Source organism: Macaca fascicularis, chromosome 13, assembly GCF_037993035.2.
Source record: "Macaca fascicularis isolate 582-1 chromosome 13, T2T-MFA8v1.1".
In the NCBI taxonomy this organism is placed as follows: Eukaryota; Metazoa; Chordata; class Mammalia; order Primates; family Cercopithecidae; genus Macaca; species Macaca fascicularis.
The window spans coordinates 113,253,437-113,267,893 of NC_088387.1; the positions used below are offsets into that span (position 1 = coordinate 113,253,437).

Genomic DNA, 14,457 nt, shown 5'->3' on the forward strand with positions numbered 1-14,457 from the left:
ACCTGACAAAGCTAAGCCAGTCCTCCTGAAATCCACTGGCGTCCGGTGCTGCACCTGCTCCTGCACCTGGGTGGCTGACATCGTCATGCTGCCTAGTTTCACCTTGGTAGTGCCTAGCAGTGCCAGGTGGTTCTGGCCATGTCACTCACTCTGCTTTCCCTTCTCCTAGAAGAAGATTTAATACCTTCTCTCATCCCATCTGCCGCACATCCTCCCCATTCAATCATTAATAAGATAAACTGAAGCTGCTGCTGCTAAATGACATGCTGACCTAAATTATTAATATATCTTTAGCAAGAAAAAATGGTTTGATCATTTAACATATGATAAAATGAAGCTAAATTTTATGATGAAGATAGGAGGTAGGTGAAATTTCAAAACATTCTAACTAGCAGATCCAAATTACAATTTTTTTCTGGCACAATAAAATTAATATTAACCCATAGTTCTCATAGAGTTGAAGGGATAAAAAACGCACTAGTGCACTGAATGCAATATTAACCATCTCTATTCCAGTTCTTGTTCCCTTTCATGGGAATCCGTGCTGTGAGTGAACTCTGGCTTTGGAGGTTAATGGAGATTCAAGGTGCCAACCTACACTGGGTGAGATGCCAAGACCCTGGAAATGAGCAAAGGTCCCAATTTTCAAGAAAAGAGAGGAAGGAACTGAACCTCTTGCTAACTTGATGTTGCCCTAAAAATAATTTCGGTTTGAGACTGTGAGCCAGTGGGGTTGGACAGCCACCCTGAGCAGAACTGCTGGCCGTGTGGTGCCCATTTCACCTTACAGTTGCTATCATTCACCTGACCCCTGCCAGACCTCACCCGTTCTTTGAGGGCATTTACTCAACTCTTCCTAACCCCAGAGGCCACTCATTCTTCTGAGCTGCCACTTCCTCGGTTCTTACCTATGCTATCTTGTACTGATAATATCTTCCATTAGTATATCACCTGTCTCACTAATTAGATTGTACTCTCAAGAAGAAGGACTCTGAGTCTTCCATCTCTATTAACGAGTAAGAATTTGGTGATGAGAACAACTTTACAGCCCTGGCAACATAGCAAGACCCCATCTCTACAAAAAAAGAATTTAGCTGGGCGTGGTGATGCATGCCTGTGGTCCCAGCTACCTAGGAGGCTGAGGTGGGAGAGTCGCTTGAACCTGGGGAGTTGAGGCTGCAGTGAGCCCTGATAGCACCACTGCACTCCATCCTGGATGACAGAGTGAGACCCTGTCTCAAATAATAATAATAATAAAAGCAAAAAGCTCTAGAGTGTAAAGCAGCTGTGGCCAGGCAGTGGGTGTGCAACATGGACATGGTCTGCCCTGATGTTGAGCTTGCGAAACGCCACTGAAACCCGACATCTTTTCACATGAACTGATGAATGTGACCTGCAGACAACAGGTAACTCACTTATCACTTTCTTTGTCCTCTAACCGTCTCTCCCTGTCTCTGTCTCTTGCTTTCCGTGTTTCCTCATTTGAAATGGGTCTTTGAACACAGGATCGTGCATTTGCCCCTCCTCTTGCCTCTCATAGTTGTTCTAAACGTTGTCCTCTTGTGTATTCCTTTTCTTTCTGCTGCCATCCTAGAGTTAAGCAAACTTCCTTCTACGTCTTTTTTCTGTAGAAGGATCATACTGATCAAAGGGGTCAGGGAGGCAGCTGGCAAAGATATCAAGAGAAGTGACATTGACAACATCACACCCCGCAAAAAATAACATCTCAGGAGCATCCTTCCCACCCCTCCCCTTTCCAATGATGAGTCTTTAAAATAATGAATTGGGTTAATAATGATTATGGTTTTTGTTTTGTTTTGTTTTGTTTTGTTTTGTTTGAGATGGAGTCTCGTTCTGTTGCCCAGGCTGGAGTGCAGTGATGCAATCTTGGCTCACTGCAACCCCCACCTCCTGGGTTCAAGTGATTCTCCTGCCTAAGCCTCCCAAGTAGCTGGCATTACAGGCATGAGCCACCACACCTGGCTAATTTTTGTATCTGTAGTAGAGATGGGGTTTTTGCCATGTTGCCCGAGCTGGTCTCAAACTCCAGACCTCAAGTGATCTGCCCACCTCAGACTCCCAAACTGCTGGGATTACAGTCTTGAGCCACCGCACCCAGTCAATAAAAATTGTTTTTTAAATCTCTGTTTAAGAAGTCAGAGTGATAAGATTAGGGGAGCTATCTCTTCAAACTGTTACGTATTTTCCAAATTCTTTGTAATGAACACATACTCCTTTTATAATCACAGAAGAACAATGTTTAAAGCAATATGGTATGCAAAACATCTTCAGACTTCTATGGAAAATGTGATCACCATGAACTTGAACCTGAACTGCTGAAGTCATTATCTCAGTGTGCTGATCCTGGTAAAACAGATGAAAGGGCAATTAAATTATAGTCCTGATGGGGAGAGCGGTGAGGAATGGAAAGCTAACTCCTATTTTTCCCTCTACATAAAAACCACAGAGCAAGTCGAGAAGCCAGACCCTTAAACTGATTTGAGTAATTCTGCTGGAGTGAAACCCTGGGGATGAATTTGCCAAAAAGATTTAGGCTCCAGGAACCATGAGAAAAACCAAAGAATGTGGAAAGAGGGATATATTTGAAACAAAACTGAGGAGAAATAATTTTTGTTATACTTTGCAACAGTTATATCTTTGTAAAATATGAGTTTTAGAGCTCATAAGTATGAAACAAATAAACAGCATTTGGCATGAGTGAGGACATATTTGTTATTAAAATAGATATAATTTACTAAATGTCACCATCACTGTAATTTTTTTTTTTTTTTTTTTTTTTTTAGACAGAGTCTCGTTCTGTCACCCAGGCTGGAGTGCAGAGGTGCAATCTCAGCTCACTGCAACCTCCACCTCCTGGGTTCAAGTGATTCTCCTGCCTCAGCCTCCCGAGTAGCTGGGATTACAGGCATATGCCACCACTCCTGGCTAATTTTTGTATTTTTAGTAGAGATGGGGTTTTGCTATGTAGGCTGGTCTCGAACTCCTGACCTCAGGTGATCCGCCTGCCTCAGCCTCCCTAAGTGCTGGGATTACAGATGTGAGCCACCACGCCTGGGCTAATGTCACCATCATTTGAGACAGGTGAATGCAGTACAGCAGAATTGCAAAGAAACTTGCCTTGTCCTCAGGACCGCTCCTGCGAATGCCTGGGCCTATAGACCTCTTGCTCCCGTCCCTGGAGGAATTTTGAGTAGGTCTCATAATTTTCATAATTTTTCTTGTCACTTTTACATCATAAAATGTTATCTTGCCACTTTTAGTCATTACAAATTATCATTTTAGTAATTAAATGCCTGGCCCGGTATAATAGCAAAAGTAGTGAAACCAAGGCTCTCCCCTCTCCAGTTCAGATCTGCAGGGGGGGAAGGGGCTAGGGTTTCTCCTTGCCGGCTCTCCATCATCCGCCCCCTGCGACGCCCGGCATCTGATCCTCCTCTCCTCCATCAAAATGTGGCTGTAGCCAAGCCTGTTTCCAATAACTTCTTTCCAGGCTGTTATCTGGATTGCTTTCCAAAACATTCCTAAGAAAGAACAAGTTGCATGCTGCATATTCTCAGGGATTTTTCTTTGCTGGGGAGAGGAGCAGGAGGTTCAGGTGGCGTGGGCATATTCTTATCAGTGTCTGGGACTGAACCTCCCATGTCTTCTGAGATGGACATTTGCAGAGTTCTTACTGAGAACCCCCAGTATAGTTCAGCAGTGCTTGGACCACCTAAGCTGGAGAGCCCAGCACTCCCTCCCTCTCCTCCTGCCTTGCTTACTGTTGTGTTCCAAGTTCCTCCAAGAGACGTGTTTCGGTTGTGCAGGTTCACTCACACCCAGTGTGGCTCACACCTGGTGGGCAGAGCTCGGCCTAGGCATGAGCTGGACCTGCTTAAAGCCAGTGTTCTGGGCTTGTTGTAGAGGGATGGAGTTACAGAAATTACCAGGGCGGAGGCACTAGGGGGTTTGGGGTGTGAGGTGGGGTAGAGAAGTGAAAGGATCACTTGAGCCCAGGAGTTCGAGGCTACAGTGAGCTGAGATCACACCACTGCACTTCAGCCAGGGCAACAGAGCAAGATCCTGTCTCAAAACAAACAAACAAACAAACAAAAACAGAAGTTGGTGTGCCCCCCATGAAACAAGGAGCAGATACCGCAATGTGTACAGTGAAGTCCTAAATGGTGTGATTTCTTCAATAATGGCTTGCTAAGGCCAGCCACTGTTGTAAACACGGCAGGGTGGGTCAGGAGTTGGGGGTATGGTAGGTGTATTAGCCCGTTTTCTTTTTTTTTTTTTTGAGACGGAGTCTCACTCTGTTGCCTAGGCTGGAGTGCAGTGGCTGGATCTCAGCTCACTGCAAGCTCCACCTCCCGGGTTCACGCCATTCTCCTGCCTCAGCCTCCCGAGTAGCTGGGACTACAGGCGCCCGCCACCTCGCCCAGCTACTTGTTTTGTACTTTTTAGTAGAGATGGGGTTTCACCGTGTTCGCCAGGATAGTCTCGATCTCCTGACCTCGTGATCCGCCCGTCTCGGCCTCCCAAAGTGCTGGGATTATAGGCTTGAGCCACCGCGCCCGGCCTATTAGCCCGTTTTCACACTGCTATAAAGAACTGCCTGAGACAGGGTAATTTATAAAGAAAAGAGGTTTGATTGACTCACAGTTCCGCATGGTTGGGGAGGCCTCAGGAAACTTAAAATCATGGCGGAAAGGGAAGCAAACACTTCCTTCATCACATGGCTGCAGGAAGAGAGGTGCCAAGCAAAAGGGTCAAAAGCCCCTTATACATCCAACAGATCTCGTGAGAATTCACTCACTATCACGAGAACAGCATGGGGGCAACCGCTGACATGATCCAATCACCCCCCACCAAGTCCCTCCCTTGACACCAGGGATTATGGGAAATACAATTTGAGATGAGATTTGGGTGGGGACACAGAGCCAAACCATATCAGTAGGATATAAGGATGAAGCCAACCTTAGAGTAGGGGAGAGGACAAGGAAACAGGTTAAATGTACGTTATCATCACAGCTTTTCTGAGTCCTGACCATATCCTAGGCACTGTGCAGTAAGGAGGTAAGCATGGAGGATGGAGTTACCAACTCTGCTTGGGGTCCACTAGGAAAGTTCACAAAAGAGGGGACCCCCCCCCCAGCTGTATCTGAGGTAGAGTTTGTCCATTACAATCAGTTGGATGGGGCTAGGAAGAATGTCCGGGTGGGGGAACAATGCTTTGGAAAAGAATAGAGATGAGAAGGAGGGTGGTCCAAAGTTCCAGGAACTGTCAATATTTGCCAGCCTTGGGGCTGGGGTGGCAGCATGGGAGGGGACAGTAGACAGAGCAGGGGTCAGCCTCTGAAGGGCCTTGAGTGTGAAGTACCATTTGGGAAGTACCATTTTAGGGAAACAGAAGTCCACTGAAGGGATTAGAAGAGTATCGAATTTGTCTTATGGAAATAGAAGGCTGCCTCCGCCAGCATTCCCTACCCTTCCCACCACCCCCAACCCCATCTTTCCTCAGTCTCCAGCTGTTTCCCTCAATCCCCTCCATCCTCCTCTTATCCTGTCACCGCCTCCTCCACCCTCTGCCCCCACATCCCCCCAACTCCCCCCAACCCCCTCTTCCTCCCACCCCTCCCTCTGTCCTCCCCTGTCTTCCTCCAGCCACCCAAGCCTCCCTAAACCTCCCACCGCTTCCCCTAGTCCTCTTTCTGTCCTCCTTCATCCTCTTCCCTCCCTCTCTTGGTAGCACAGTTTAGGACTCCCTCCTGGACTTCTATCCTATTCTTCTGGCGGCTCCTTCTCAGATTCCACCTCCCATGAACTGTTGAGGTTGCAGAGTTCTGTTCCCATTGGACTCATCCATACCCCTCCCACCCACCCTTCCTCCTGCAGCACTAGTTTCAGAGCCCGGGCTCCATCCCTAACCACCAAAACAGGAAGTCGGAAGTCATCTTCCCCCTGATTAAATCGTCATTTAATCAGCCCATCACCTGACTGTAGCCACTTTCATCCCAGGGATCTGTTTAAAGGCCTCAGAGCTCCCAACCAGGACTATCCCAATAGTCCCCAGCAACTCTCCCTGCTAACCCAGTGGCCCTGCTAACCCAGTGGCCCTGCTAACCACTCCTCCACAAACTTGCCAGCTAATGCCACTTCTTTCATTAAACTCTTCAGTGGCCTTCTGTTTCCCCAGAACAAACTCCCAAGTGGTACTAACACGCAAGGCCTTTCAGAGGCTGGCCCTGCTCTGTCTCCTGCCCCCGCCCACACTGCTACTCCCACCCCAAGGCTGGCAAATATTTACAGTTCCTGGAACTTTGGGCCATGCTCCTTCTCATCTCCATTCTTTTCCAAAGTGTTGTTCCCCAACCTGGACATTCTTCCTAACCCCATTCAACCGACTGTGATGGGCAAATTCTATTTAAGATACAGCTGAGGGGGTCCCCTCTTCTGTGAACGTTCCTAGTGGGCCCCCACAGAGTTGGCCATTTCATTCTCCGTGCTTACCTTCATACAGCACAGTGCCTGGGACAGTGTCGGGACTCAGAAAGGCTGTGTTAAAGAAGGTACATTTAACCTGTGTCCTTGTTCTCTCCCCTACTCTAAGGTCGACTTCATCCTTATATCTCACCATACCTCCAACACCCCCTCCCCCACCCCACCCTGTTTACAACAGTGGCTGCCCTTAGCAAAGCCATTACCAAAGAAATCACACCATTTAGGGCTTCGTTGTATGTGTGAGAGTATTCTCTCCTTGTTTCATGAGGGTATGAACCCAAAATATCTGAGACAGTCTCAGTCAATTAAGAAAGTTTATTCTGCCAATGCTAAGGAGCACCCGTGACATACTCTCAGGCAGTCCTAAGGACATGTGCCCGAGGGGGTCAGGGTCCAGCTTGCTTTTAAACATTTTAGGGATGCATAATACATCAATCGATACATGTAAGATTTACATTGGTTCCATCTGGAAGGGCGGGACAGCTGGAAGGGAGGGGGTGCTTCCAGGTCATAGGTAGCTTTAAAATTTTTCTGATTGGCAATTGGTGGAAAGAATTATTAGCAATAGAAGGGGTTTACTTTCTACTTTTTAAGACTTTACTTTTTAAGACCGAGGTTTTATTATGCAGGTGAAGCCTCAAGTATCAGGCTTCAGAGAGAATAGACTGTCAATGTTTCTTACCGGACTTTATGTCTGCATTGATGTTAATGCTGGAGGGATATAAAGAGGCCTGACTCCCTCTTCCATCATGGCCTGAACTAGATGTTAAGGTTAACTCTGGAATGCCCTTGGCAGAGAAGAGGGGTCCATGCAGACGTTTGGGAGGCCTTAGGATTTTATTTTTGGCTTACAAGGGTCACGTCAACTTCTGATGAAGCCTTCCATGCTCCTCGCTGGCAACTTCTGATGAAGCCGTCCTGCAACACCACGCCTGGCTAAGTTTTGTAGTTTTGTATTTTGTTTTTTGTAGAGACGAGGTCTCTCCATGTTGCCCAGGCTGGTTTCAAACTCCTGAGCTCAAGAGATCCTCCGCCTTGGCCTCACAAGCGCTGGGATTACAGGTGTGAGGCATTGTCCCCAGCCCGCACCAACTTCTGATGAAGTCGGGCTCCCCACCGGCTTTTTCCTGAGTTGCCAGGTTGACATATCAGTGGGTGCTTCTCGATGGTTCCCAACCCACGCACGTCGTAATCATCCTTGGACTTTTTCAAAAATCAAGATTGACGCTTATTGGCAGCAAGGCCTAGGAATGTGGAGGCTGAAGGAGGTGAGGGGAGGTGGTGGGAGACCTGGAAGGCCGGGAGTGTGAACCACAGGCCCCGTGGAAGGCGGAGGTCTCGCTCCTGGATCCGGAAGAAGGCTGCTGAGCCGGCTTTCACTTCTCATGTCTGTGCAGTGTCTTCTGAAGTTTAAGTGATGTTTATTTCTCTGAATAAGGTTTATTATAATGGCAAATAGGGATAATAAATTAACTGTAATAAGAGTGACAATGACAGTGAAAAACATTGCCTGCGGCGCTGGTCCCGGGTGTACCCGTCCCGCGGCCCCTCCAGCCCCGCCTGCTCTACGCCCCACCCCTTCACGCCCAGGGGGCGTGGCAACCCGGAGTCCCGCCCCTACCCAGGGCACGTGATCTGTCAGTTCGTGGAGAGACGAATATGGCCGCCGGGTGTGGTGAGGGCGACGCGTTTGCAGTCGCCGTCTCTTGCTTTCCCGTCCTCTGACATCGCCTGCAGCCGAGTGGGCCCGTTCCGCCGCAGCCGAGGACCAGGTTGGGAGACGGTCAGTGTGAAGGCCGGTCCGCGGGGCTTTTCCGCGGGATTGGGGAGGAGATGGGCGCGAGGCCGGGCTGGGGCATCCGGGCGGGGAGGTGGGACAACTGGAGAGTGCGCGGGAGGGGCGCGCTCGGGCCGGGGGTCCCGGGGAGGGCCAGGCGCGGGCCCGGGACGCTCGGGCCCCGGTTTTCGGGGCGAGTCCGCTTTTGCTGGAGCGCCGGGAAGGTCTCTGACCTTGGAGTCTCAGGTGGTCTGTCTCCTCGGAGCCCCTCGGGTGGGTTGGGGTGAAGGGTGTTGGTAAAACCGTTTTTTTTTCTTTTGCCAGGCAGCCTCTGGCACATCCACCACCTTGAGAGCCCCCTTAGCTGGTACCGCTAATCGTTCTAGGTTCCTCTTCCTAGGCTTCCACGGGCCGGGAGGTGTTGTTTTCTCCCTTGCTTTTATCGTGGGCTCCATTGCTCCATTGTCCTGTGCAGGCTTTTAAACGCCTGGCAAAATAGTGCAAGCCATTGATGTCCACCCCTCCAGGGTTTATTTATAGGGAAATAATTTCTTCATCACTTTGTAATGTTGGAATTTTTATTCTTTCAAGTTGACAGGTTTAAACCGATGAAGAATTTTTTTTTTGAATTACTATTTATGCAGTCGTATCTGCTCCCTATGGGCGCTTGTTAAAAATGTAGATTTCTTAGCGTTTTAGAGATTCCCATTCCTTCGGCCTGAGGTGTGGCTCGGGAATCACCCCTTCAGGTTCGTTCCTGTCCACATTTTGACAACACTGAGGACCAGGCGTTTTTAAACCACCGTGGTGTGTTGAGTGCAGAGCCCAGGTTGGGAAATGCCGTGGCCAGGTGTGTTCTTTGTTCTCTTCTAGCTTTACTAGCATGGACTACTTTCATCAGAATCATTTTGGGGTGTTAGTTAACATGTCAGTTTCTGGGCACCACCCCAGATCTAGGGAATGGGATTCTCCCGGGGAGGAGCTCAGGGAATATGTGTATTTGAGCAGCTTCCCAAATAATTTTGATGCACACAAGTTTGAGAATCCTTGTTCTACACCCTTTAGGTGAATAATTTCGAGATCATTCACACAGAGTGTCAACGATATATTTTTCCAAGTATTGGGTGGATTTCTCCAACCTAGCTCTTTTGGGACACTTCAAATTCAGCCTGGCCAAAGCACCCCATAGCCCCATTCACCCAGCTGGGGTGGTGGGAGGGAGGAAGCATAACTAAGTAGAGGAAAGTCTACTCTTTCTCCTGTGTTTTTGTTGTTGTTGTTGTTGTTAAGGGCACCTCCATTCTTCAGTCACTTATGCTGGGCATCTGGTCATCTTCCACCTGTTCTTTTCTTTTCCATCCAGTCACATAGTTACTTTTATCTTTGTATCCAGAATATCTCTTCTGGATATTTTGGTAGGTCAGAAAATTCAAATATTGGGGATTTTATATTTTTCAAGTTAATATCTCTCGTTTCTTCTCTATTCCCACGGCCCCTCCTGTGTACTGCCTGTTTGCTGGTTCCTAGACTGGCATCTAGGGCCCTGATTCTTCGTGTTTTTTTCCAGTCTGGGTCACGTACACTGCCAGATTAATTTTTATAGGATCATGTATGAATGTGCCATCCCCTTCTTCCTGCTTTTGCTCAAGAACTGTCAGTTTCTCCATTTTATGTGCTGCTGTATTTGTCAGGACTGTTAGAAGACAAAGAACAGAAACTTAAATCTTTTACTTCAAGGAAAAGGAGATTGTGGGATTGAGAGTCAGAAGTCAGGATCCCAGGTAGCTCCATTTTCTACATCTCCCTGGGGCAACTTTTTTGTTTTTTTGGTTTTTTTTGGAGACAGGGTCTGGCCCTGTTGCCCAGACTGGAGTGCAGTGGTGTGATCTTGGCTCACTGCAGCCCTGACCTCCTTTTAGGGGCCACATTTGTTCTCTTACTTAGGAGGAGTCTCTTTTCTGTTCATATCTGTTGTGTTCTCTCTTTGCTGATTGGATGTCTCAGAACTGTATCATTTTATGTGTGACCCGTATTGATTGGCCCAGTCTCTGGTTTCTAATTCCCAGTTCTAGAGATAGGAGTCTGATTGGCCCAGCTTATCTTTTTCAACAGTTTCATGCCACAGATCATATGCCCATCCCTGGGTATGGCTGATGCTAGAGAACATGGCTGTTGAGGGTAGCAGGGGCTGTGGGTGGGCAAAGTCCTCCAGAAGAGGTATCCTTAGCATACCTACGCAGTTATTCAATTTGACAGTTATCTATTAAGTTTCTACCTATTCTAGATCTGTAGTAGGTTCTGGGGATATAAGAATGAAGGAGAGAGACAGCCCTTAATAAATTAGTTCAAGGCCGGGCGTGCAGGCTCACACCTGTCATCTCAGTGCTTTGGGAGGCTAAGGCAAGAGGATCACTTGAGGCTAGGAGTTCAAGAGCAGCCTCGGCAATATAGCAAGACCTGTCTCTACAAAAATTAAAAATACAAACAATTATCTGGGTGTGTTGGTGTGCACCTGTAGTCCCAGCTACTCAGGGAGGGTGAGGCAGGAGGATCACTTGAGTCCAGGAGTTTGAGGCTGCAGTGAGCTGTGAATGTGCCACTGCACTCCATCCTGGGCAATAGAGCCAGACCCTGTCTCAGTAAAAATAACTAAATACATACATACATACATATATATACATAAGTTAGTTTAAAGGTGACCCGCGAGTGGGGTTTTGAAGGATATGTTTTGGCTTGTTAAGAACCTTAAAGTTGGGTCAGTCATTCCAGGTAGTTGGATCAGCGTGGGCATGTCCATTCATTCTACCGATCCTGGGTTCTGTGGTGTACCAGGCACTTCTCTAAGTGCTGGAGATTCAGCAGTGAACAAAACAGAGATAGTCTTTATTCTTATTGAGCTACATTTGTTTGGCTAGGGGAAGCAGACCAAAAACAAAGTCTGTGGTATGTGGAGTGATGCTAGGTGTTCTATAAAGAAGACCTTTAAAGTACGGCCATGGAAGGGGGATATAGTAGAGGGGAGAGGGCTGTTTTATACACCACTTATACACGGTGGTCAGAGAAGCTCTGACCAGGTGACGTATGTACAGAAAGTCATTGTGGCCTGAGCAGAGTCAAGGAGAAGGAGCAGGAAGAGTTGAGCTTAGGGAGGTGGGGAAGGGGTGGAATAGATCAAGCAGGGCCTTGTCAGCTGTGGTAGGGATCTGGGATTTTATTTTGAGTGAGAAGACAACTGTTGGGGTGTTTTGAGCACAGAATGGTTGTAAGAGGACACGATTGAGTAGGACCGCTTAGGCCTCTGTGTGGAGGGGGCAAAGGGCTGCCACCCAGGCCCAGGAATGTCAGCACCAGGGTAGGCTCTGGGGACTGCATAGGGATGATCATTGCTGGAGACTTAAGTGGGAGGAGGAAAAGAGGGGCTGGAGATAGGAGAACCATGGGAGGAGCCACATTCAAGAACTTACTGTGTCGTATCTGGAGGATAATAAATAAGTAAGCATTGGGCAGCATGGCCACTGTTGTTGCTTTCATACACTGTGTCTGTAACTGGAGAAAAGTTATAGGGTGCATCTATTAACCGATTGGCCTTTTGGTGAAAGCATTTTGAATACATTTAGAGATTTTGCCTATTAAATTGGCAAGTTCTAAAAATGAGCTTACTACAACATAAATTTTTTGTTCTGCCATTGCTGTTGGCTACCTCTGTCATTTTCAAAACGGGTGGCAAGACATTCATTTTTTTGCTAATTGTGCAAAAGAATGTATAGCCTTATATTCCCATTAGACAGGAAATGCTGTGGACATTAGATTCAACTGATGTCCATTTATTCAAGAAATATAGTGTCTTGTATGAACCAGCTATTAAGCTAAGTGTTGGGTATTTGGTATAGAACAAAAGAAAATAATCCATTCTTTTTATAAGCTTATATTCTAGTGGGAGAGACAACTATTAATCAGGTAAATATGTCCCATTCCAGCAGGTGTAGCTTAAAAAAAAAGACAAATGTAAAAAAGGTAAATATGTAAGTTACAAGTTTAGTAAAGTGTTATGAAGGAATAAAACTGATTCCATAATAGAGAACAATCCAGGTATTGAGAATCTACCAAGAAAGGGTGGTTAAGAAATGATCATATTCTGTTATTATGTAAAACAGCTAATATTTATTGGCTTCATATGGGTAAGGTATTATTTTAATCCCATTGCATGTAATCGTGCAGTTATTTGAAGATGGGGAAACTCAGACACCGAGATGAAGAAAGTAGCCCAGGGGACAGGGAGTGATAAAGAGAGATTGGTTCATGAATACAGACATACAGTTAGGTAGAAGGAATAAGCTCTAGTGTTCAGCAGCACAGTACTATACTTAACAGTTCATTGTAGATTTAATTTTTTATTGTATATTTTAAAGTAGCTAGAAGATAAGATTTGAGATGTTCCCAGCACCAAGAAATGATAAATGTTTGAGGTGATGGATATCCTAAATACTCTGATCATCACATATCATATGCATGTAATCCAAATATTACACATACCCTGTAAATATGTACAATTATTATCTATTAGTTAAAAAATTAAGAAAAAAAGAAACTAGCCCGAGATGATACAATGGTCAGTAATAAAGTCAGGAGTCAAACCAAGGCAGTGTGTCCATACTTTTGACCACTAGACAGCTTCGTTTTAAGCCGAAAGGCCTTTTTGAAGTGAACATTGAAACTGAAATGTGAAAGATGAGAAGCTGTAGTTTTCCACCTGTGATGAAACATTTTTTTCTAATGAAAATGAATGTAGACGTATCAAGTAAAACAATATAGCACAAAGATGCGTAAAGGCAAAGCTAATTATCTTCTCCTTTTAGTCCTACGTGGTAAGATAACGAATTTTACAGCCAGGTGTGTGTCCTTCCACACTTTTCTTTTTGCTCATGTGTACACACTGGATAGATACATATATGGGGGTCTTATTTATTTTATCAAATAGCATTATACTACACACGTACTCCTTAACATGACAGTGTGCTCTTGGTTTTACTATTGTATGTATCAACAGGTGTGGATTTAATGTTCAAATTTTATTTTGTAATTTCTAGGTACTTACCTATGTGCTTACAAACATGACATTGAATAATAGATTATTCAGTGAAATTTATTAAACACTGTCAATGCCTTCTAGTCAAAGACTGCCAGGACCGTACCTCTAGTTGAACAAAGTTGGTCTTATTAACTCCCTGCAATGAAGGAGAATGCCTGTCCTAGGGAACGATGGGGGTCTCTGTAAGAGGTTGTTAGAAAGCACTTAGAAGATTCGAGATGATGTTAGGTGATTCGGGGAAGAGTTCAAGGAAGCAAAGCTTTGCTTAGTCTTGGGTGCTTCAGGAAGCAGGAGGACTGGGAATTCTGCAATTGGATATTTAAAATCTTAACAAAAAGGCGAGAGGTACGGAGTAAGGCTAAAGCTGTAATTGATAAAGAAGCAGCAATCCTTCATATTAGCCAGGATAGGAAGATGTTTGAGCATTTTGTGGTTTGGGTGGTGTTCATGTTTTTGTCTGTGTTCAGATATGATTCCAGAGTAGTCTTATTTTTGTCTTCATATCCTGGTGGCAGAGTGACCTTGTTTGATGTTGGCATTCTTTGAAATTGTTGCATTTACGTTAGAACACCAAGTCTGGCTGTGCGTGCCAGGTCAGTTCCCGACAGTCAGGGGCTGCTTTTCTCTCTCACCCCCTGTTGTGTGGGCATTGTGCTAGAAATAAAGCAGATCCTGCTGCCAGAACTTCTAGTCTAAGGGAGATGTGGAGAGAGTAAGTAAAATGAGATGAAGAGGAGAGTTGAGTGTGATGTGAGCAGTCTACGACTAGATGTATACACAGGTGTGGAGGAGCCCAGGGCCTGGCCCAGCTTGGGGTAAGCAGCCAGTCAGTGAAGGCTTCTAGAAGATCTGTTAGAGCCATGTTCTTAAGGATTGGTAGGAGCTGTCCAGGCGTACATACGTGGAGAATGGACTTTCTAAGCAGAGGGGGCATTAAGTGTGAAGGTCTGGAAAGAACAAAGTGTGGGGCAGTGAAGGAGCTGCAAGTAGATCAGTCTGGCTGGAGCCGGAAGTTAGATGTGACTGTGTAAATGGTGGGAGGGATGGGGCTGGGGAGGGGAGAAAGAGATGAGGCCGGAATGGTAAG

At 46.2% G+C, this 14,457-nt stretch overlaps 1 protein-coding gene across 46 annotated transcripts in view; it reads left to right on the forward strand.

Moving 5' to 3' along the window:
- The first annotated feature begins 8,144 nt into the window (after window positions 1–8,144).
- Window positions 8,145–14,457, forward strand: part of KIDINS220 (kinase D interacting substrate 220) — a 117,680-nt gene continuing 111,367 nt past the window's right edge. For 31 of the 46 annotated variants that reach the window (XM_074012404.1, XM_074012408.1, XM_074012411.1 and 28 more), the window contains exon 1: window positions 8,145–8,287. The gene's annotated coding sequence lies outside the window, so the exon portion shown is untranslated. The remainder of the gene's footprint in view (window positions 8,288–14,457) is intronic. The other 15 variants (XM_045369842.3, XM_045369843.3, XM_074012415.1 and 12 more) reach the window with 1 other exon arrangement.